Consider the following 22,472-nt stretch of genomic DNA (forward strand, 5'->3'; position numbering starts at 1 on the left):
TGAAGTCACGTGGTTAGTTTGTAGCAGATCTAAGCGCACATGCCTGTGACTAGCAGACCGGAGCTGTTACAGGTTTCTCCCATCGGTACATTCCTAACAAGGCTTCTAACACAGCGAAGCTTTATTGCAATTGCTTATCATTTAATCTAAATAGTGAAGATACTTTCAAATGCAAATATTTTCACACTTTGTTTCTTCACCTCTTGTGGCTGTAGATTTAAGAATATTAGATTTGCTTTAGGACAAATATTTTGGTTTTCAGGCAAATACTTTAATGACACATCTCCGTGTATCACCTGCTAGGTCAGGGTAAGGATGTAGTAAGGGAGATATGAGAAAGGGTGTGATAGATTGTGAGCAGTGTCCATTTTCCCTTTGACAGGAGAATTGAGGATCAGTGTCTCATTTATTATACGGCAAATACCATGAGATTTTAAAAATAATCTTGGAGTTAAGTACAATATAATCATCACTCTATTTCTGGAGCCAAGATGAGAGAATGGATTATAAATTGCAGCCGGAGGTATCTGCATTGAATACATGGATCTTGGCACTGAAACAGTCATGAGATGCAATAATATATTCAGTTCATCAACTGGCTATACAGTTTCTATAGCATCTCCTTGTTTATTTAAATAATAAGTCTGTGTCTGAGACCAATAACTTCTCAGTTCAATCAACTCAGTGAAAGAGAAAAAAAAAAGAGACTAGTTTGCTTGATAATTCCCACCACCTCTCCTCACCCAGTAGACATTGGTATATTTCAGTCAAAATGAATGAGAATCGAAACTCCTGGTGTGGAGTGAACTGGAGGCGGAGCCGGGGGTGGGGGCTGCTCTCTAGCTCCCCCTGACTCTCCACCCACCTGCTCGAGGGGGAGGAGTTACCTCCGCTCTTCGGCCTCAGAACTTACCATGATGGCTGTGACCTAAAATCCTCAGGAAGCCCTGGGGTCACGGCCCGGAAGCACCCCGGAGAAGGAGGGCTGTGTGGCGCCCACCACAGTGCTGGTGCTCCCTCAGGACTTTAGGACCCTCTGTGGACCCTGAAATACTTGCATTCCCAGGACTCAGGGACTCGGCTGGGCCTGCTCACAATGGTACCCGCTGCCTCACAGCGCACTCTAGTCCTAAGTACGCACAGCCCCCAAATCCAGCCCACTGGTCAGATCCAAGCCACGGCCCTCCGAGGGGTCCACTCCGTCCCTAGGGATGGAGAGGACCCTGCTCAGAGTGAGGCATCTTCAGAAGAGTCAGGAGTGGGCCAGGAACTCTCAAGAGATAATGAGGCTGGGTACCAGGAGGATGGGAACCCTGCTTTTCTTTCCATTCCATCTGCTTGTAACTTCCAGGGAATCCCTGAAGGGCCTTGTTCTGAGGGAGGAGACAGCTCTTCTAGCAACTTTTGCCACCATTGTACCTCTCCGGCTTTGGGGGAAGATGAAGAGTTGCAAGAGGAATGTGATGAGGAGGAACCTCTTAAGTTTCCCAGTGGTTTTTCATGTGTGCCCAGTGGAAGGAAACCTGCGCTCCGGAGACAACGGCACCGCGTTCCAGCCAGGGAGGGTACTTGGGAGGGTGGACGCAGAGATCCCAGATCCCCTGGTCGACATCGGCTGGGCCGGAACCGGAGTCGGGCAGATAAGCGCAGAGGACTGGGAGTGTGGGTGCGTCAGCTTGGACAGGCAGGCTTCTGGTGGCTGATCGAACTGCTGGTATTAGTGGGGAGTACGTGGAAACTTGTGGCCGTCTCATCTATGCACGCTGGCAGCTGAAAGGCAGTGATCTGGGCCTTTTTTTGGGTCTGGGTGGGAGTCTGGGCAGGGCGGCTGGGGGTCGGGGCCCAGGTGATGTCCCAATTTTGCTGTGGGGCAGCGCTGTTCACCCGTTTTCTTAGGCTACTGGGTGCTTTGCTGCTCCCGGCTCTGGCCCTTTTTTGGGGCTGTCTACAGTTGGGCTGGCGGTTTCTGGTGGGACTGAATGATCGGTTAGGCCGGACGGGTAAAGCCACCTGGCTCTTCTCTTGGCTGGCTTCTCCCACCTGGCAGCGGTGCCTGATTCTGCTGAGAGACAGCAGGCCGTGGCAGCAGCTGGTAAGAATAGTTCAGTGGGGTTGGCTGGAGTTGCCTTGGGTCAAGCAGAGGACCAATAGGCAGGGGAATGCGCCTGTAGCTAGTGGTCGCTACCGCCAGCCTGAAGAGGAAGTGGCTCGACTGTGGACCATGGCTGGGCTTCCTGAGGATGAGCTAAAGCCTTTCCATGTGCTGGGGGTTGAAGCCACAGCATCAGACGTTGAACTGAAGAAGGCCTATAGGCAGCCGGCAGTGATGGTTCATCCTGACAAAGATAATCATCCCCGGGCTGAGGAGGCCCTCAAGGTTCTGCGGGCAGCCTGGGACATTGTCAGCGACCCTGAAAGGCGGAAGGAACATGAGATGAAGCGAATGGCAGAGAATGAGCTGAGCCGGTCAGTGAATGAGTTTCTGTCCAAGCTGCAGGATGACCTCAAAGAAGCAATGAATACTGTGGTGTGCAGCCGATGCCAGGGAAAGCACAGGAGGTTTGCAACGGACCAGGAACCTGAGAGTGCCAGGTACTGCGCTGAGCGTAACGGGCTGCATCCTGCTGAGGAAGGAGACTTTGGGGCAGAGTCGAGCACGTTGGGCCTCAAGATCACCTGCTTTGCGCTGATGGATAGAAAGGTGTATGACATCACAGAGTGGGCTGGATGCCAGCATGTGGCAATCTCCCCAGATACCCGCCGGGTCCCCCATCACATCTCATTTGGTTCACGGATGCCAGGCACCAGTGGGTGGCAGAGAGCTACCCCAGGTGCCCCTCCCTCCTGCTGACCTTCAGGATTTCTTGAGCCAGATCTTTCAAGTACCCCCAGGCCAGATGTCCAAAGGGAACTTCTTTGCAGCTCCTCAGCTGGGCCCTGGGACCACTGCAGCCTCCAAGCCCAACAGCACAGTACCCAAGGGAGAAGCCAAACCGAAGCGGCGGAAGAAAGTGAGGACGCCCTTCAGCGTTGACACCTCCTCTGTTTCCTCAAATCAATGTCAGGGAGTCAAAAGGGCTGTGTACAGCACAGGATGGAGTTTGATTTATTTTTAAATATTTAAAAAAGGGAAAATTTTAAGCTCAAATTGTTCACTCAGTACTTATAGGAAGCCCTGGAACCACTGTCCCTCCTCCACCAGCACCCAGGAACTGGGTCTTGTATTCTGACAATACCAAAGAAATAGGGGGTGAATAGAACGAAGAACCTAGGGCCTGGACCTGGGCTGGACCATATCTCCCATGGTGCTGTGGGAGCTGGGTATTTCCCTGGCATCTGCATGCCTTTGTCTTGTCTTTTGCTTCTACAGCAGGTGACACTTTCCCCCCACTTTGTAAACGTGTCTGTATTATTTCTTGACCCATTTCAGGAGGGAGCCCCCTCCTTTGCCCCAATATACTAGTAAAAATACAGAACAAGAAAGCATGTAACCCTCATTATAGGAGATACATAGAGTTCAGAGAGTGGGAACTCTCACCTTGTGGGTAATCACCCAGCTTCGTGCTTGTTGCTGCAGGGATGGCCAAAACTGATAATTTTTAAAAAACAGATTCACGCCCTCTGCCCTTGGGTGAGGGGGAAGGATAGAGGGGCTCCCGGCAGCCCCTTTATGATCCAAGGGTTTGTATTTTTTAAGTTTGTTCGCATTAGTATGTACATATCTACTTAAAGCCAGGGGATTATCTTTCTATAAATACATAACTGGCAAAAAAAAAATTCCTGGTTTGAGTGTTAGTTAACTTACACTCTATGTCTTGGGAATCTATATATCTTAGAGGTTCACTAAAGAACTGTGTATTTGAACCAGTGGATTTTATAAAGCACGGTGAATACTCAAAGTACTAGTATATTTCCCTCATATTCTCAGTCTAACAATACAAAGATAAGTCAAACATACCTCAATCATATGTTATTGAAGAAACTGTCTTATATATCCACTTAACAAAAAGTTATTGAATGCGGATCATGTGTCAAATACTGTGTAATGTACTGTATTAGGTGACGGGTATATTTACAAATGTACTTTTATCAAAAGAGGGAGAAAAGAAAGAGCATGGAAGCATTATTCAGCTATTCAATTATTATAAAATATGTAAACAAATATTTGTCGTGAATTGGTTTTCCTCTGTCCTGCTTCAAGATAGGAAAAGAAATTGAGAGAAACTCTAAAAGAAGTTACTCCCAGGGTTCATGTTCTAGGTTCATAGGTAGGTTTATTTCACTCCTGATTATTAACTGGCATAAGGTGAATTAAGCTTCTCTTAGATACCAGGAATAAACTTCTCATCAGAATAATTTATCAAGCCATAGAATCGTTGTTTGTGGAGAACATTCGAAGTCCCATTTCTGGAGTCCTTTAAAGAGAAAAATGAACAAGGTGCTGGTGCCTTATTGTAAATAACTTAGGCTCCGACTTTGTCCAGCTTTTTGTTCTGTAAAGAGCCTAGTGCATTTTGGGGGCTTAATAAATTTTGAATTATAAGTAACATTCTTACACAGCCTCTGGGGATGGACTCTTAGTCCTAATAAGATTTTCCAACTCTAATTTTCATGATTTGCTGCTGTGTAGGTAACAGTCATGAATTCGACAAGATCTATAAATGCAAAGTATTTTGTAGTCAAAGTATTTTGTAGTCTCAATATGTCAAGGATAAGATTTCATTGAAAGTGGCATTAGAATGAACACTATTGAGTACCTCTACAATGTGGAGCGAAGGACGACCTATAGAATTTCATATAAGGTGAGTATTGTGTGAAGTGCTAACCCAGGTTAATTTTAAGCTGAGATTGATTGGGAAATAAGATGAAATAGAAATGAGAAGAAAGATCATTATCCAAAATGAAAGGTGCTGGAGGCTTTATGGTGGCACAAAAGCAGAAAGGACCAGGACTAGTGAATTAGGTAAAAGTTCAGTATATATCAAACAGGCTGTTTTGGTACTAATACATTCCAGAAAATAACCCTGCTTTAGACAATATATGAAAGAGCATAATGTGTATATATGGTGGTGAGATGTGAGGTACGTGTGTGGGAGGGATGAGGGTTCAGAGAAATTGAAGCAGAGGTAAGGTTAATGCATCTTTTGGACTAATGTAGTCATAATGTAACTGATGCAAAGAGAGAGTAGGTCATATATTGCTTCAAGGGAATCAGAGGGCAATAGGGGTCCTGGAAAGCCTCTCTGAATAACAGTTTCAGAGCATCTGCTGTACAATATGGTTAGAACCTTTTGAAGCCCCATGGCATAACTCACTTGTCACTTGGCTTGAGGAAGAGATGACAGATCTGCCAGGAATATTAAGGAAGACTTTTTTTTTCTTTCCCAGGGAACACAACAAGCCAGCTGTTCTTATTGTATCGATATTTTAGCAAATGCATTGATCTTAGCATTCTGAACATACCTGGGATTTTAATATTTCACATATAATATGCTGAGGGAATATACTGCCCTAGCACCTAGGAAGGTACTCTGGAGAGACAAGATGAAACCTGGCAGATGGATTTGCTTAGCAAGAAATCATTTTAAAGATTAAGAAATACCTTGTTTTATTTCCTGTGATATGCTTCATTATGTTTTCTCTAAGTTGTCCTTCACCTCATGTAATTAATTCAGAAATCTGACCTTCTCAAACTGTGTGAAAGAGTAAGATTGCTAAGGCACCACTGGTAAGAAAATCCAGGGTTTGGAGAAGTAGAGGTTGTACCTCAGACACTCTTCTTCAACGTACCCACCTGCCACATACACAGCCACTTCCTCCCCTGCCACACACGGGGCCTTCATCTCTAAGAGTAAGCCATTTACATTTAAAGGTGCCCAAAGACCCCTGGAGCTGCCTTAGCCCTCATCTAAGCGCTGCTTCTTTTAGTATCTCTATTTTCCAATCCATTGGAGAGATTTTCTTAAAATTACACCTGATTATGTCACTAATTTCCTTAAAAAACACTTGGTGTCTACCCAGTGCTTTTAGTCACTTAATATGGGTGTAGAAGTTTTACTGGCCTTTCCTCCTCAGCACCCTGCACTACCCTCCACGAACTTCATGACTGGTTTCGTGAGTCTGCCTGCCACTCCTGAATATGCCAGGCTTTTCCTAACAGTTCTTGCCCCAGGATTGCTGCTTTTTCTGCGCAGAATTTCCTAAAGTTCCCCTTCCTCTCTTCTCTGTCAGATTAAATCCTACTCATCTGTTCTTCGTGGCTTAATTCAATTGTCATCTCTTCTGGAAAGTCTCTCTGAAAAGTAGAGTTAGTGGTTCCTTTCTGTATGCAATTACAATATTTTCTTCCCTCTTGCTTTTGTGCTTACCAGTTCAGTGCAGTGAGTCCTTATTGTTTTTTGTAGTGGTTTTTCTCTCAATGTTGTGAATTCATTAAATCAAGAAATACGGCTTACTCGTTTCTGAATCCTTATGGAAGATATGTGTTGAGTAGTTACTGATTGAGCACTGTTCCCCACCAAATGGGCTTATATTCGGGAGTCTCTGTTACTTTTCAGGTTTACCCTTTTTAACATGTATTCTCCCATATCGGTCCCAGACATCCAGTTTAAAAATCTAGCCTGATTTTGCATCTATGTGGTCAATTCCAGAACTCCTTAAATTATGCATAACTTGTCTTATATGGCTTACAGGGCTTACACTACAAATGATGTTAAATGATCCCTTTCATGCTGGAACCAAATTCCCCACTGTTGGCCTGTTGTTAGTTCCTTCTTTTCATACACCTCAAATGCCAACTATCTTGAGAACCTAATCTAAGACACCTTCCCCTTTATTCTCTGGAGGACGTTCATTTGTTCATTAATGGGGGATTCTTCACTAAATGCCAAGCACACTGCTAAATGCTAGGGATATAACAGGTTTCTGTCTTCTTTAAGCTTAGAGTCTAGGTGGGGGACAGAAAAGCTAAACAGACAATGGCAATACAATGGGATACATGCTCATATACAAAAAGGAAGGATGGCTATGGGAGAACATGGGCAGGAAATTCACCAAGCCTTGGGAAAATAGTAAATACTTCTTGCAGGAAGTAATGTGTACACTGAGATTTGAACACTAAGTCAGGGTTAGTTAAGTAAAGAACTGGAAGAAGACCATCACAGCTAAAGGCAAGAGCAACACATGGAAAGGCCATAGAACAAGGAACATGTGTAATTCCCATTTTGACAGAATACCAAGAGATGAGCCTTTAAAGATAAGCTGGAGTAATCTTATACACTGTCTTATACTTCATGTTAAAGAAGTTTGAGTAGGGGCTTCCCTGGTGGCACAGTTGTTGAGAGTCCGTCTGCCGATGCGGGGGACACGGGTTCGTGCCCTGGTCCGGGAGGATCCCACATGCTGCGGAGCGGCTGGGCCCGTGAGCCATGGCCACTGAGCCTGTGCGTCCGAAGCCTGTGCTCTGCAACAGGAGGGGCCACAACAGAGGCCCGCGTACCGCAAAAAAAAAAAAAAGTAAGACTAGGTTATAGGGAAGATGATAAAATAGACTGGACATTTTGAAACTGAGGTGCCTGTGCGCAGTACCAATGAAGATTTATGAGTCTACCACTCAGGGTGGGAAGAAACATGTATATGTACAGCTGATTCACTTTGTTATAAAGCAGAAACGAACACACCATTGTAAAGCAATTATACTCCAATAAAGATGTTAAAAAAAAAGTCATTAGCACTTGGATATAATTGAATGATAGGAGTGAATGAGTTTACTGAAGAAGACAGAACACTGAGACAAGCAAACCTAGAACAACACTGATGGGATGGAAGAAAAACAAGGAATCCTCAAGGGAGATGTGTGAGGAGCAGAACAACCAGAAGCATTTGAGACCCTGGAGTCTAATGGATCAACATGGATTCAAGAAGAAGGAGGTGGTATCAAATGCTGCTGAGATGTCGAGAGAGATAAGGACTGAAAAACATTCACTTCATTTAATTACAAGGAGGGCTTTGGTTTTAGTGGAGTGATGAGGATGGAAGTAAGTAAGACTGGATTAAATTGTGAATGGGAGGGGAGGAAGTGAAGATAGTGAGAAACAAACAAAAACAATTTTTTGAGTGTTGTTGTGAAGAAAAAGACAGAAAGCAGTTGTTGGTTTTCACAAGTTTTCTGGTTCGGGACCCTTCCAAGTTATGACAACTTTAATTCTTCTCCCTGAACATTCTTCACATTTTTGTAGCTATTTAAATCATTGGTTTTCAAAAAAAACAGGAGTGCATCCAGTCTAGGGAGGGATTGGAGGTTTCCACGTAAAGCCCCAAAGGCACCATTTCAAATGTGTTAAGTGTCTTTTTAGTAATACAACTGTTTTCTAAAAAATCTCATGAATAATTCTAACATATTAAAAATAGATGAACTCTAAGCTGCTCTGATTTAAGTGGGTATGGAGAGCCTGGAGCCCTATACTCGGTTCCCTTACCTGGCTTTCCAAGGTGGCCCCTTGCAGGCATTTCTAAAGAATCTTACCAATCCAGAGAACTAGGCCAGGGCAGGAAATGGGAGAATGATGAAGGTGAGGGAACTGCTGAGCCTTGTGTGGACGGCTTGGTACATTGCCTCCCAGCCTCTCCAACGATGCCAAAGCGTGTCAGCACATGAAATCTGAATGGTGTCCCTGTTTTAACAAAATATAAGCTATGTCTTATCGAAATGACAGCAGCATAAATAATAGAAAGTAATAGATATTTGTGCAGCACAGAGTATATGAAAGAGCTTACCAAAGTGGATGGAGTATTCAGGACCTCTTTCTATTTCTAACTGCTGGCTGGCAGCAGAGAAAAATCAAACTCCTGGGTGAATGAATGCAGCCCTGAATACACAGAAAGGGACAAAAATCACCTTGTACTGGAATAATAGCATATATGATGTCCTTAAATAGCTTACACCCTTCCTGCCAAACACAGAAAAGCTCAGAAGGAAAAAGGAGGAAATAAATCACGTTACCCTTTAGCAACTCTTCAGTGTAGATACTGTTATCTTCATCTTACAGAGGAAAGAACTGAGGTTCAAAGAAATTGAATGGCACGCCCCAAGTCACAGAGCGGGTAAGGGGAGAAGCTAGGATTTTTCCCACATAATTTCCAAAATGTTCTCATTACAACAATAGTTTTCAAAATCAACATCCTTCAAAAATGTGACCAAGTACTTATCATAAGGAGAACTGCCTTTCCTCATGCTTACTCTTCCCAGTAAGCCATACAGCTAGTACTTTTCAGGGTCCCCTCGTATTTGTGGATGAAAACTTGGGTCAGCTTAAGATTGCCATTTTTTATCGTGGAATGTCTTCTAGTGAGCAGGAAGACCAGGGTGCTGGCCACAAGGTAAAATGGGAGGAGCTAATCAGAAGAGCGCCTTCACCACATCCAACTCAAGGCCAGGAATTCCAGTCACTGCCTCTGTTTCTACCATTAGAACGTTTAAAAATTCTTGACTTTTCAGCTTTTGTCCCTTTTAGAAATGCAAAGGTCCCTCAGTGAATTCATCTTTTGTTTAGAAGTTAATTATCTGTACTCTTTTATTGAGAACTGTAGCAGAATTATCCAAACCAAGAACTATGCCTCCATTCCTGTAGTGATGGCAGATGGGAGGTTTGCAAGGGAGCTGCCCTGTTACTAATTTAAAACAAACAAACCAACCTGAAATTCACATGTGAGCAATGCATTAAAACACCTGGCCCTGTTACCATGGCAAATTTCCGGTGGCCTCCCTACTTTTCCACATATTTCCTCTCAAAGTGCTCCTTTATGGCTATTCGCCTGAAAAAGCCCTCCCAATGGCCATTTTAACTGGATTTTGTTAGGGTGAAAATCTTGGAAGTTGGCTTCACATGTACTAAATGTCCTAGGAATGCTTCTGGTCCTCAGTTATCTCTTTTTTTTTTTTTTTAACATCTTTATTGCAGTATAATTGCTTTACAATGGTGTGTTAGTTTCTGCTTTATAACAAAGTGAAGCACTTATACATATACATATGTCCTCATATCTCTTCCCTCTTGCATCTCCCTCCCTCCCACCCTCCCTATCCCACCCCTCTAGGTGGTCACAAAGCACCGAGCTGATCTCCCTGTGCTATGCGGCTGCTTCCCACTAGCTATCTATTTTACGTTTGGTAGTGTATACATGTCCATGCCACTCTCTCACTTTGTCCCAGCTTCCCCTTCCCCTCCCCGTATCCTCAAGTCCATTCTCTAGTAGGTCTGCATCTTTATTTCCGTCTTGCCCCTAGGTTCTTCTGACCATTTGTTTTTTCGTCTTTTGGGTTTTTTTTAGATTCCATATATATGTGTTAGCATACGGTATTTGTTTTTCTCTTTCTGACTTACTTCACTCTGTATGACAGTCTCTAGGTCCATCCACCTTACTACAAATAACTTACTTTTGTTCCTTTTATGGCTGAGTAATATTCCATTGTATATATGTGCCACATCTTCTTTATCCATTCATCTGTTGGTGGACACTTAGGTTGCTTCCATGTCCTGGCTATTGTAAATAGAGCTGCAATGAATATTTTGGTACATGACTCTTTTTGAATTATGGTTTTCTCAGGGTATATGCCCAGTAGTGGGATTGCTGGGTCGTATGGTAGTTCTATTTTTGGTTTCTTAAGGAACCTCCATACTGTTCTCCATAGTGGCTGTACCAATTCACATTCCTACCAACAGTGCAAGAGTGTTCCCTTTTCTCTACATCCTCTCCAGCATTTATTGTTTGTAGATTTTTTGATGATGGCCATTCTGACCAGTGTGAGATGATACCTCATTGTAGTTTTGATTTGCATTTCTCTAATGATTAATGATGTGGAGCATTCTTTCATGTATCTGTTGGCAATCTGTATATCTTTTTTGGAGACATGTCTATTTAGGTCTTCTGCCCATTTTTGGATTGGGTTGTTTTTTCGATATTGAGCTGCATGAGTTGCTTGTATGTTTTGGAGATTAATCCTTTGTCAGTTGCTTCATTTGCAAATATTTTCTCCCATTCTGAGCATTGTCTTTTTGTCTAGTTTATGGTTTCCTTTGCTGTGCAAAAGCTTTTCAGTTTCATTAGGTCCCACTTGTTTACTTTTGTTTTTATTTCCATTTCTCTAGGAGGTGGGTCAAAAAGGATTTTGCTGTGATGTATGTCATAGAGTATTCTGCCTATGTTTTCCTCTAAGAGTTTTATGGTGTCCGGCCTTACATTTAGGTCTTTAATCCATTTTGAGTTTATTTTTGTGAATGGTGTTAGGGAGTGTTCTAATTTCATTCTTTTACATGTAGCTGTCCAGTTTTCCCAGCAACACTTATTGAACAGGCTGTATTTTCTCCACTGTATATTCTTTCCTCCTTTATCAAAGATAGGTGACCATATGTGCGTGGGTTTATCTCTGGGCTTTCTATCCTGTTCCATTGATCTATATTTCTGTATTTGTGCCAGTACCATACTGTCTTGATTACTGTAGCTTTGTAGTATAGTCTGAAGTCAGGGAGCCTGATTCCTCCAGATCCGTTTTTCTTTCTCAAGATTGCTTTGGCTATTCATGGTCTTTTGTGTTTCCATACAAATTGTGAAAATTTTTGTTCTAGTTCTGTAAAAAATGCCATTGGTAGTTTGATAGGGATTGCATTGAATCTGTAGATTGCTTTGGGTAATATAGTCATTTTCACAATGTTGATTCTTCCAATCCAAGAACATGGTATATCTCTCCATCTGTTTGTATCATCTTTAATTTCTTTCATCAGTGTCTTATAATTTTCTGCATACAGGTCTTTTGTCTCCTTAGGTAGGCTTATTCCTATATATTTTATTTTTTTTGTTGCAATGGTAAATGGGAGTGTTTTCTTAATTTCCCTTTCAGATTTTTCATCATTAGTGTATAGGAATGCAAGAGATTTTTGTGCATTAATTTTGTATCCTGTTACTTTACAAAATTCATTAATTAGCTCTAGTATTTTTCTGGTAGCATCTTTAGGATTCTCTATGTATAGTATCATGTCACCTGCAAACAGTGACAACTTTACTTCTTCTTTTCCAATTTGGATTCCTTTTATTACTTTTTCTTCTCTGACTTCTGTGGCTAAAACTTCCAAAATTATGTTGAATAATAGTCATGAGAGTGGGCAACCTTGTCTTGTTACTGATCTTAGTGGAAATGGTTTCAGTTTTTCACCACTGAGGATGATTTTGGCTGTGGCTTTGTCATATATGGGCTTTATTATGTTGAGGAAAGTTCCCTCTATGCCTACTTTCTGGAGAGTTTTTATCATAAATGGGTGTTGAATTTTGTCAAAAGCTTTCTCTGCATCTATTAAGATGATCATATGGGTTTTCTCTTTCAATTTGTTAATATGGTGTATCACGTTGATTGATTTGTGTATATTCAAGAATCCTTGCATTCCTGGGATAAACCCCACTTTATCATAGTGTATGATCCTTTTAATGTGTTGTTAGATTCTGTTTGCTAGTATTTTGTTGAGGATTTTTGCATCTATGTTCATCAGCGATATTGGCCTGTAGTTTTCTTTCTTTGTGACATCTTTGTCTGGTTTTGGTATCAGAGTGATAGTGGCCTCGTCGAATTAGTTTGGGAGTGTTCCTCCCTCTGCTATATTTTGGAAGAGTTTGAGAAGGATAGGTGTTAGCTCTTCTCTAAATGTTTGATAGAATTCGCCTGTGAAGCCATCTGGTCCTGGGCTTTTGTTTGTTGGAAGATTTTTAATCACAGTTTCAATTTCAGTGCTTGTGACTGGTCTGTTCATATTTTCTATTTCTTCCTGGTTCAGTCTCAGAATGCTGTGCACTTCTAAGAATTTGTCCATTTCTTCCAGGTTTTCCATTTTATTGGCTTATTGTTGCTTGTAGTAATCTCTCATGATCTTTTGTATTTCTGTAGTGTCAGTTGTTAATTCTCCTTTTTCATTTCTAATTCTATTGATTTTAGTCTTCTCCCATTTTTTCTTGATGAGTCTGGCAAATGGTTTATCAATTTTGTTTATCTTCTCAAAGAACCAGCTTTTAGTTTTATTGATCTTTGCTATCGTTTCCTTCATTTCTTTATAGTTCTGATGTGATCTTTATGATTTCTTTCCTTCTGCTAACTTTGGGGTTTTTTGGTTCTTTTTTCTCTAATTGCTTTAGGTGTAAGGTTAGGTTGTTTATTTGAGATGTTTCTTGTTTCTTAAGGTAGGATTGTATTGCTATAAACTTCCCTCTTATAACTGCTTTTGCTGCATCCCATAGGTTTTGGGTAATTGTGTTTTCATTGTCATTTGTTACTAGGTATTTTTTGATTTCCTCTTTGATTTCTTCAGTGATATCTTGGTTATTAAGTAGTGTGTTGTTTAGTCTCCATGTGTTTGTATTTCTTACAAATTTTTTTTCTGTAATTGATATCTAGTCTCATAGCGTTGTGGTCGGAAAAGATACTTGATACTATTTCAATTTTCTTAAATTTACGAAGGCTTGGTTTGTGACCCAAGATATGATCTATCCTGGAGAATGTTCCATGAGCACTTGTGAAGAATGTGTATTCTGTTGTTTTTGGATGGAATGTCCTATAAATATCAATTAAGTGCATCTTGTTTAATGTATCATTTAAAGCTTGTGTTTCCTTATTTATTTTCATTTTGGATGATCTGTCCATTGGTGATAGTGGGGTGTCAAAGTCCCCTACTATGATTGTGTTACTGTCAATTTCCTCTTTTATAGCTGTTAGTATTTGCCTTATGTATTGAGGTGGTCCTATGTTGGATGACTAAATATTTACAATTGTTATATCTTCGTCTTGGATTGATCCCTTGATCATTATGTAGTGTCCTTCTTTGTCTCTTGTAAAAGTCTTTGTTTTGAAGTCTATTTTGTCTGATATGAGAATTGTTACTCCAGCTCTCTTCTGATTTCCATTTGCATGGAATATCTTTTTCCTTCCCCTCACTTTCAGTCTGTATGTGTCCCTAGGTCTGAAGTGGGTCTCCTGTAGACAGCATATATACGGATCTTGTTTTTGTATCCATTCATCCAGTCTATGTCTTTTGGTTGGAGCATTTAATCCATTTACATTTAAGGTAATTATTGATATGTATGTCCCTATTACCATTTTCTTAATTGTTTTGGGTTTATTATTGTAGGTCTTTTCCTTCTCTTGTGTTCCTGCCTAGAGATTTCCTTTAGCATTTGTTGTAAAGCTGGTTTGGTGGTGCTGAATTCTCTTAGCTTTTGCTTGTCTGTAAAGCGTTTAATTTCTCCATCAAATCTGAATGAGATTGTTGCTGGGTAGGGTAAACTCGGTTGTAGGTTTTTCTCCTTCATCACTTTAAATATGTCCTGCCAGTGCCTTCTGGCTTGCAGAGTTTCTGCTGAAAGATCAGCTGTTAACCTTATGGGGATTCCCTTATGTGTTATTTGTTTTTTTTCCCTTGCTGCTTTTAATATTTCTTCTTTGTACTTAATTTTTGATAGTTTGATTAATATGTGTCTTGGCATGTTTCTCCTTGGATTTATCCTGTAAGGGACTCTCTGTGCTTCCTGGACTTGATTAACTATTTCCTTTCCCATATTAGGGAAGTTTTCAACCATAATCTCTTCAAATATTTTCTCAGACCCTTTCTTTTTCTCTTCTTCTTCTGGGACCCCTATAATTCGAATGTTGGTGTGTTTAATGTTGTCCCAGAGGTCTCTGAGACTGTCCTCAATTCTTTTCATTCTTTTTTCTTAATTTGCTCTTCAGTAGTTATTTCCAGTATTTTATCTTCCAGGTCACTTATCCGTTCTTCTGCCTCAGTTATTATGCTATCGACCCATTCTAGAGAATTTTTAATTTCATTTATTGTGTTGTTCATCACTGATTTGTTTGCTCTTTAGTTCTTCTAGGTCCTTGTTAAATGTTTCTTGTATTTTCTCCATTCTATTTCCAAGATTTTGGATCATCTTTACTATCATTACTCTGAATTCTTTTTCAGGTAGACTGCTTATTTCCTCTTCATTTTAGGTCTGGTGGGTTTTTGCCTTGCTCCTTCATCTGCTGTGTGTTTCTCTGTCTTCTCATTTTGCTTAACTTACTGTGTTTGGGGTTTCCTTTTCACAGGCTGCAGGTTCATAGTTTCTTCTGTTTTTGGTGTCTGTCCCCAGTGGCTAAGGTTGGTTCAGTGGGTTGTGTAGGCTTCCTGGTGGAGGGGACTAGTGCCTGTGTTCTGGTGGATGAGGCTGGATCTTGTCTTTCTGGTGGGTAGGTCCATATCTGGTGATGTGTTTTGGGGTGCCTGTGGCCTTATTGTGATTTTAGGCAGCCTCTGTGCTAATGGATGGGGTTGTGTTCCTGTCTTGCTAGTTGCTTGGCATAGGGTGTCCTGCACTTTAGCTTGGTGGTCATTGAGTGGAGCTGGGTCTTGGTGTTGAAATGGAGACCTCTGGGAGATTTTCGCCATTTGATATTACGTGGAGCTGGGAGGTCTCTTGTGGACCAGTGTCCTGAACTTGGCTCTCCCACCTCAGTGGCATAGCCCTGATGCCTGGCCAGAGCACCAAGAGCCTGTCCTTCACACGGCTCAGAATAAAAGGGAGAAAAAAAAGAAAGAAAGAAGATAAAATAAAAGTAAAATAACAAAAAATAAAGTTATTAAAATAAAATATAATTATTAAGAAAAAAATTTTTTCTAAGTAATTATTAGAAAAAAGACAGACAGAACCCTAGGACAAATGGTAAAAGCAAAGCTATACAGACAAAATCACACACAGAAGCATACACACTCACAAAAAGAGAAAAAGGGGAAAATATATATATATCGTCTCTCCCAAAGTCCACCTCCTCAATTTGGGAGGATTCCTTGTCAATTCAGGTATTCCACCGATGCAGGATACATCAAGTTGATTGTGGAGATTTAATCTGCTGCTCCAGAGGCTGCTGGGAGAGGTTTCCCTTTCTCCTGTTTGTTCGCACAGCTCCCGGGGTTCAGCTTTGGATTTGTACTCGCCTCTGCATGTAGGTCACCTGAGGGCATCTGTTCTTCGCTCAGACAGGACGGGGTTAAAGGAGCAGCTGATTCGGGGGCTCTGGCTCACTCAGACCGGGGGGAGGGAGGGATACGGAGTGCGGGGCGAGCCTAAGGCGGCAGAGGCCGGCATGACGTTGCACCAGCCTGAGGCTCGCCGTGCGTTTTCCGGGGGAAGTTGTCCCTGGATCCCAGGACCCTGGCAGTGGCGGGCTGCACAGGATCCCCGGAACGGGGGTGTGGATAGTGACCTGTGCTCGCACACAGGCTTCTTGGTGGCGGCAGCAGCAGCCTTAGCGTCTCATGCCCGTCTCTGGAGTCCGTGCTGATAGCCGTGGCTCGCGCCCGTCTCTGGAGCTCCTTTAAGCAGCGCTCTTAACCCCCTCTCCTCGTGCACCAGGAAACAAAGAGGGAAGAAAAAGTTTCTTGCCTCTTCGGCAGGTCCAGAGTTTTCCCAGACTCCCTCCCGGCTAGCCGTGGCGCACTAACCCCCTTCAGGCTGTGTTCACACCGCCAACCCCAGTCCTCTCCCTGTGATCCGACCGAAGCCCGAGCCTCAGCTCCCAGCCCTGCCCGCCCCGGCGGGTGAGCAGACAAGCCTCTCGGGCTGGTGAGTGCTGGTCGACACCGATCCTCTGTGCGGGAATCTCTCCGCTTTGCCCTCCGCACCCCTGTGGCTGCGCTCTCCTCCGCGGCTCCGAAGCTTCCCCCCCTCCGCCACCCGCAGTCTCCGCCCGTGAAGGGGCTTCTACTGTGTGGAAACCTTTCCTCCTTCACGGCTCCCTCCCACTGGTGCAGGTCCCATCCCTATTCTTTTGTCTCTGTTTTTTCTTTTTTCTTTTGCCCTACCCAGGTACGTGGGGGGTTTCTTGCCTTTTGGGAGGTCTCAGGTCTTCTGCCAGCGTTCAGTAGGTGTTCTGTAGGACTTGTTCCACGTGTAGATGTATTTCTGATGTATCTGTGGGGAGGAAGGTGATCTTCGTGTCTTTTCCACCATCTTGAAGCTCCTCTTCCAGTTATCTCTTAAGGGAAGATTTATGTTAGTGCCTCAGCGGCCCTGACCGCTGCCCAAGGTTCTGATACACATTTCTTAGAAAGCCATGAATGTTAAAGAAAACACCTCAGGAAATTGTGCCCTAATGGCCGCTCAGCTGAGATTAAATGTTTTCATCTAAGTTCCTTCTCTTGCAGTATCTATTTAGTATTTTGCTTGAGTTGTTATTGAGACATGCTATCCTAACGAGGAGGAATTCTTTTACTTTGAATCAAGTGATTCTCAGCAGGGGTGATTTGGCAACGTCTGGAAACATTTTTGGTCGTCAAAAATGGAGGTGGGAGGGACCTGCAGGAGTACTACTGGTGTTCTAGTAGATGAGGGTAGAAAACTGCAAAATGTTCTGAAATGCACAAGGCAGACCCCAGAACAAAGCATCATGTAGCCCAAAATGCTAATGTTGCTAAGGTTGAGAAACTTTGCTTTAAATGAATCTTCAGAGACTGGGACATTACTGCTCTTCTTCTACCATGGTAAGGAGGGCTGGGTTCTGACGTCAGACAAAAAAGCTTCTAAAGAAAGGAGAATCGTGGTTAAAAGTTGAAGCTTTGAGCCAGACAGACATGCATTTTACTCCTAGATGTGCTACTTAGCTGTGTGATCTTATGTAACCTCTCTACAACGCAGTCTTCTCAGGTGCAAAATTAGCAGTGGATTTTATTGGATTACTACGAAGAATCAGTAAATGCATACAAAATGCTTGGCACAGATGCTACTAAACACAAGCATGTGTTGCCAATGATGATTGTTTTTCTCCAGTGAGAGTTGTATCAACTCTCAGTTCAATACACTCAGACCAGACAGAACTAAATCTTGATATAAATCAGACCCAGAAGCATAAACCAAAGGACACCCTTCAGTCCATTTTCTACTATTAACTATTTCTTAGCCCACTATGGCTGCCATAAGCCCTTTCTTTTGTAAAAGGAGAATATGAGGATGAGAGTAGGATGACCAACATAACTAGCTGCTAACATTTATTCATTCATTCGTCACGTCTGCCTGGGCTTGTGGTAGGAGGAAAGTCTGGATGAGTAGATTGGAGATGAAGGTGAAACAAAGACGACCAAGACTTGATTTCTAATAAAAGACTGAAGGGACTGATTTAGAACGGAAGAGCTAAGGCACGGACACAGAGGAGCTTGACACAAAGTAGAAAAATGATAGAGCGCCAGGGAGACGAAGCCAAACTGCTTTATGGCAGTTCTGAGGAGAAGAGACCACTTCTGTGTGGAGAAAATTTTGGTTGTCAATTTCCTGAACAGCAAACACCCTTTATTCTCCATCAATCCTTTCTTACCAAGCTTAAGGGAATTAAAAAAATTCTAAACCGAGTGATTAATTAAACTGATTCCTGGAGCCCTCCCCTCTTCCCTCCAGCTTTGGTGGTAATTAATCATGGCCACTCCTGGCTTTTAATAGCATTACATTTGTGCTTTACTATATTATTTTGGTTGTCTCTTAGAAACTCAATTGTGTCAGCATACAACAACGCAGACAATAGGTTCAGAAATGTAAATTAACCTTGATTCACTCCACTTCTGAATGGGAGCTCCTGAGTCTTTCAGGAGAATGCTTCCCATCACTGAATGTGAAGTTATCCATTTCCTAGTGGTGTCTGTCTGGAGATTTTCACAGTGTTTTCAATAGGAGGCCAGATTATTTGGGCCAAGAGAAACATGTACTTGAGTAATAGTGGACCATTTCCCTATTTAAATAGGCTTTAAGAGCTTCAGGCCAAAGGGCAAAAACATCAAACAGAGAATATCACAAGAGTCTTGAATTCACTAATATAATTTATATTGAAAAATAGCACACGTTTTAAGCCCTCTTTCAAAATGAAGTGTTAAGTTTCTTGTTTAACATGGTGATCTTGCCATTCTCAATTCCCTTGAAATTCTTATGAAAATTTGGAGCGAGAAAAAAACACACACACACAAACACACGTGCAGGCACACACACCAAATCAACTACTGTAACAGTATGCAATTTCCCAACACTTGGAAGGTCTACGCTGACAAAGAGAGACTTACAGTTGGTGACAGGGGCTGATACACACATGAAGTAGAGCAAACCTTCTTTCCGAAGAACTTTAAGGCAGCATCTTGTTCCTCCTCCGCTTTTTGAATAAGAGACTCAAGGTCTGCAACAACAGAAAACTTTCAGGCTACCCCCTGTAGTATATTTATTACAAGATAGAAAGACAGGAAGTAGAAGGGGCTCGTAGAACACAGAGTTTGAGGAGTTATAATTCCAACAAGTAAACCGCGGGGTGGGGTGGAGACAGGAGGAGCCCTGGTGCAGGCTGGGGACTATACCTACTCGTGTATTTCATCTCTTCCACACATTAAAGAAGCGTGAAGCTGGGTGATGGCGGCTCAGATCAATCCTGTTGTGCCCATGGAGAGAATATCTTGGAGTCATAAGATATGAACTAGTAGCCGGGCATTGTAATTTGTCCTCCAGCTGTGTACCTGAAAAGGGAATTCCACTCAAGTCCAAGGGTACACATGCCATCTGTTCTGTTTAGTATGTCCATCCATTATCCGCATGGCATAAAATTAATTGTAGGTTTTTGGATCGGTTGAGAAAAGCTGACTTTTCCCCTCGGTAAACAAAAGAAGGGCCTTTCTCCCCATGCATAAGTGGATTCCCCATAACCAGGGAAATGGGCCAGCAAACCACATTAAAGATTAAAAATCAATAACAGTGACAATATAAAGCAACCTTTCTTTTGATAGAAGGCAAGTCTCCTTCGTCAACGCTATAACTCCCCTCCCCTTCTGTATCTCCCTGTCTCTTGTTCACTGGGATGTTTTCCAGCCCGACCGAGAGAATACTAGCTTTTCTTTCCTTCTTTCCTTCCCTAATTATGTTATTTTTCTCCCTAGTTGAGAAGCTGGCCACCAGTAATGAGCTTAATATATCCTCCATTGTAAGATAGGTACAGTAGTAGGATTGTGTTTACAATAATAGGACCGGTTACAGGATAGTTTCGAGTATTGAAAGTGATGAGGCAGGCAAAGCACTTACTGCAGTGCCCCACTGCAGTAAGTAATTTTAGAAACACCCCATAACAAAAAAAACCTAGAAAATTCTATGACCCAAACATTCTAATTTGGGACCAGTCACACACGTGGCCCTGCCAAAAGACTCCTGGCCTGCGTTCAGTGAGAAACAGAAAAATCCAGGCCCAAAGGCAACTCCACAGCGGGGGCAAAAGATGCATCCAACAGGCGGGGCGTCACCTCGACCACCGCTTACAGGTGTTACGTTCCACTTGACTGTGCCCTTTTTGTTCAGCTGTCAACCATCCTGTTCCCTCATTACAGGAAACTGGGCTTGCTGCTTTCCTTCAGAAACCGCAGTAGAAACTAGCCTACATGGTCCACAAGAACGTTAGTCACCTGATCACTGGGAGCTAGGAAGTGATTCTCTAGCCATCTGTGCTGGCGAACAAGCTGAACAGGCTCTTCTTTGACCCTTAAATGACCATCTAACTGGGAGAATTTCTCTATCTGCTACTGCGGCAGATTGCTGCTTTGATACGTGAATGTATAGTCTCTTATCTTCTACTACAGAGCTGTATCAGGGCAGTGCTACCTGCTCTAAACCTTAGTGGTTTAACACATAGGAGGTCATTTCTCACTTGCTTCAGGTCCAAAGCATGTGTTCCCAATCAGTGGGCAACTCTCTTCGTAGCAGCTGTTTAGAAACCCAGCTTCCTTCCATCTTCAGCAAGTGGCTTCCATGCATGTGTACATCAATCCAGAGGAGCAGGACAGAGCAGGGAGTCTTTGATGGACCAGGCGTCTGATAGCAGACATTACTTCCGTTCACATTTCCCTTGCTAGAACTTGGCCACATGACCACACCTAACAGCGTGGTCTGGGGAATGTAATCTAGTTGTGTGACCGTAAGCGAGGGGATGATCAGTCTTCAGGGCCGGGTCAAGCCGCTCCACGAGGCCTGCTGACAAACACGGTCTAGAGAGAGCTCTCCTCAATCCTGAATAAGCATCTTGGACACACACTTTTGCAATTAAGCTTATGGGAAAATACTTTGAATCCAGAAAATTTACAACCATTCTTAAGACTCTGTGGGGCATCCCACCTATGAAAATTATTTAATCCAGGAGATAGAAAAATATGGTTCATAAGACCATCCTCCATGAGCTGGAAGGTATGATCTCTTTGGAGCAGCTGTGGAAGCCATGGACAGAAGGCTGAGAATGAGGCAGTGCTGTAAACAGACAGTCCTGTAAGAAATGATGCCTCATAGAAAACACTGCATCTTGATATTTCACATTAATATGTATGATAAATATTTTCCTAAGTTTTTCAATACATTTTCACAGCTTTTGATGGCTTATATTATACATCAAAATATTCAAGACTGAGACTTGTATCATTTTTACCCTCTGCCAACTTTTAGAGTTAGACTTTCCTATTTATTCTTTGTAATAAACTTCAGAATTTAACATATACATGTATATTGGGGAAACCGGTATCTTATGATATTGAATCTTCCCATCCAGAGGTGTATTACTCAATTGACTCAGACTTTATTTTAGGCTACTCAGTAAAGTTTTATTTTTATATTTCTGCACATTACTTACTAGTAAGGTAAACTTAAGCACATCACCTAACCTTCTAAAGTGTAAGTTTTCTTTTTTTTAAAATTTTATTGAAGTACAGTTGATTTACAATGTTGTGATTAATTTCTGCCGTACAGCAAAGTGATTCAGTTATACATATATACATTCTTTTTTATATTGTTTTCAATTATGGTTTATCAGAGGATATTGAATATCGTTTCCTGTGCTATACAGTAGGACCTTGTTATTTATCCATCCTATATATAATAGTTTGCATCTGGTAAAGTATAAGTTTTCTTAATGGGATTACTAATAGTAGCTATTTTACAGTAGAGTATTGAGTATTAAATGAGGTAATATATGTAAAAGCACTTAACATGGTGCCTGACATAGGAATAACTGTTCAATAAATGAGAGCAATTATTATAATATTGCTAGATTTATTAAATATTTACTTGCTCATTTATGTAAGTTGTATGAATAGGGTCAATTTTCCATACTTTCTAATTGGCTTTGTAGATAGCTAAGGAAGACTTTTTTTCATGTATTTCTTAGATTTTAATTTACTAAATACTGATTCTAATAGCTTTTCAGTTGATTAGCTTAGTTTTTCATTTAGGCATTAGAAAATATTACAGTAATGAAAATTTTGAATCATCCAGTTTCTCACCGTCTTCCTTGTGAGACCTTCCTAGTTGATTTTCTTTTATTCAGTATCACCTCCTCAAATCTATGGTTAGTATCAAGGCCAGATTTAGCTTCCTAAAGCAAGTTTGCATACAATTCCTATTAGAATTCA

General features: G+C 41.9%; 1 long non-coding RNA gene and 1 pseudogene across 2 annotated transcripts in view; both read left to right on the forward strand.

Moving 5' to 3' along the window:
- Positions 1-22,472, forward strand: part of LOC137216214 (uncharacterized) — a 97,643-nt gene that overhangs the window by 30,698 nt on the left and 44,473 nt on the right. The window lies entirely within an intron of this gene.
- On the forward strand, positions 500-3,688 carry LOC137216179 (dnaJ homolog subfamily C member 14 pseudogene; annotated as a pseudogene).

This window comes from Pseudorca crassidens, chromosome 21, assembly GCF_039906515.1.
Source record: "Pseudorca crassidens isolate mPseCra1 chromosome 21, mPseCra1.hap1, whole genome shotgun sequence".
Classification (NCBI taxonomy): domain Eukaryota; kingdom Metazoa; phylum Chordata; class Mammalia; order Artiodactyla; family Delphinidae; genus Pseudorca; species Pseudorca crassidens.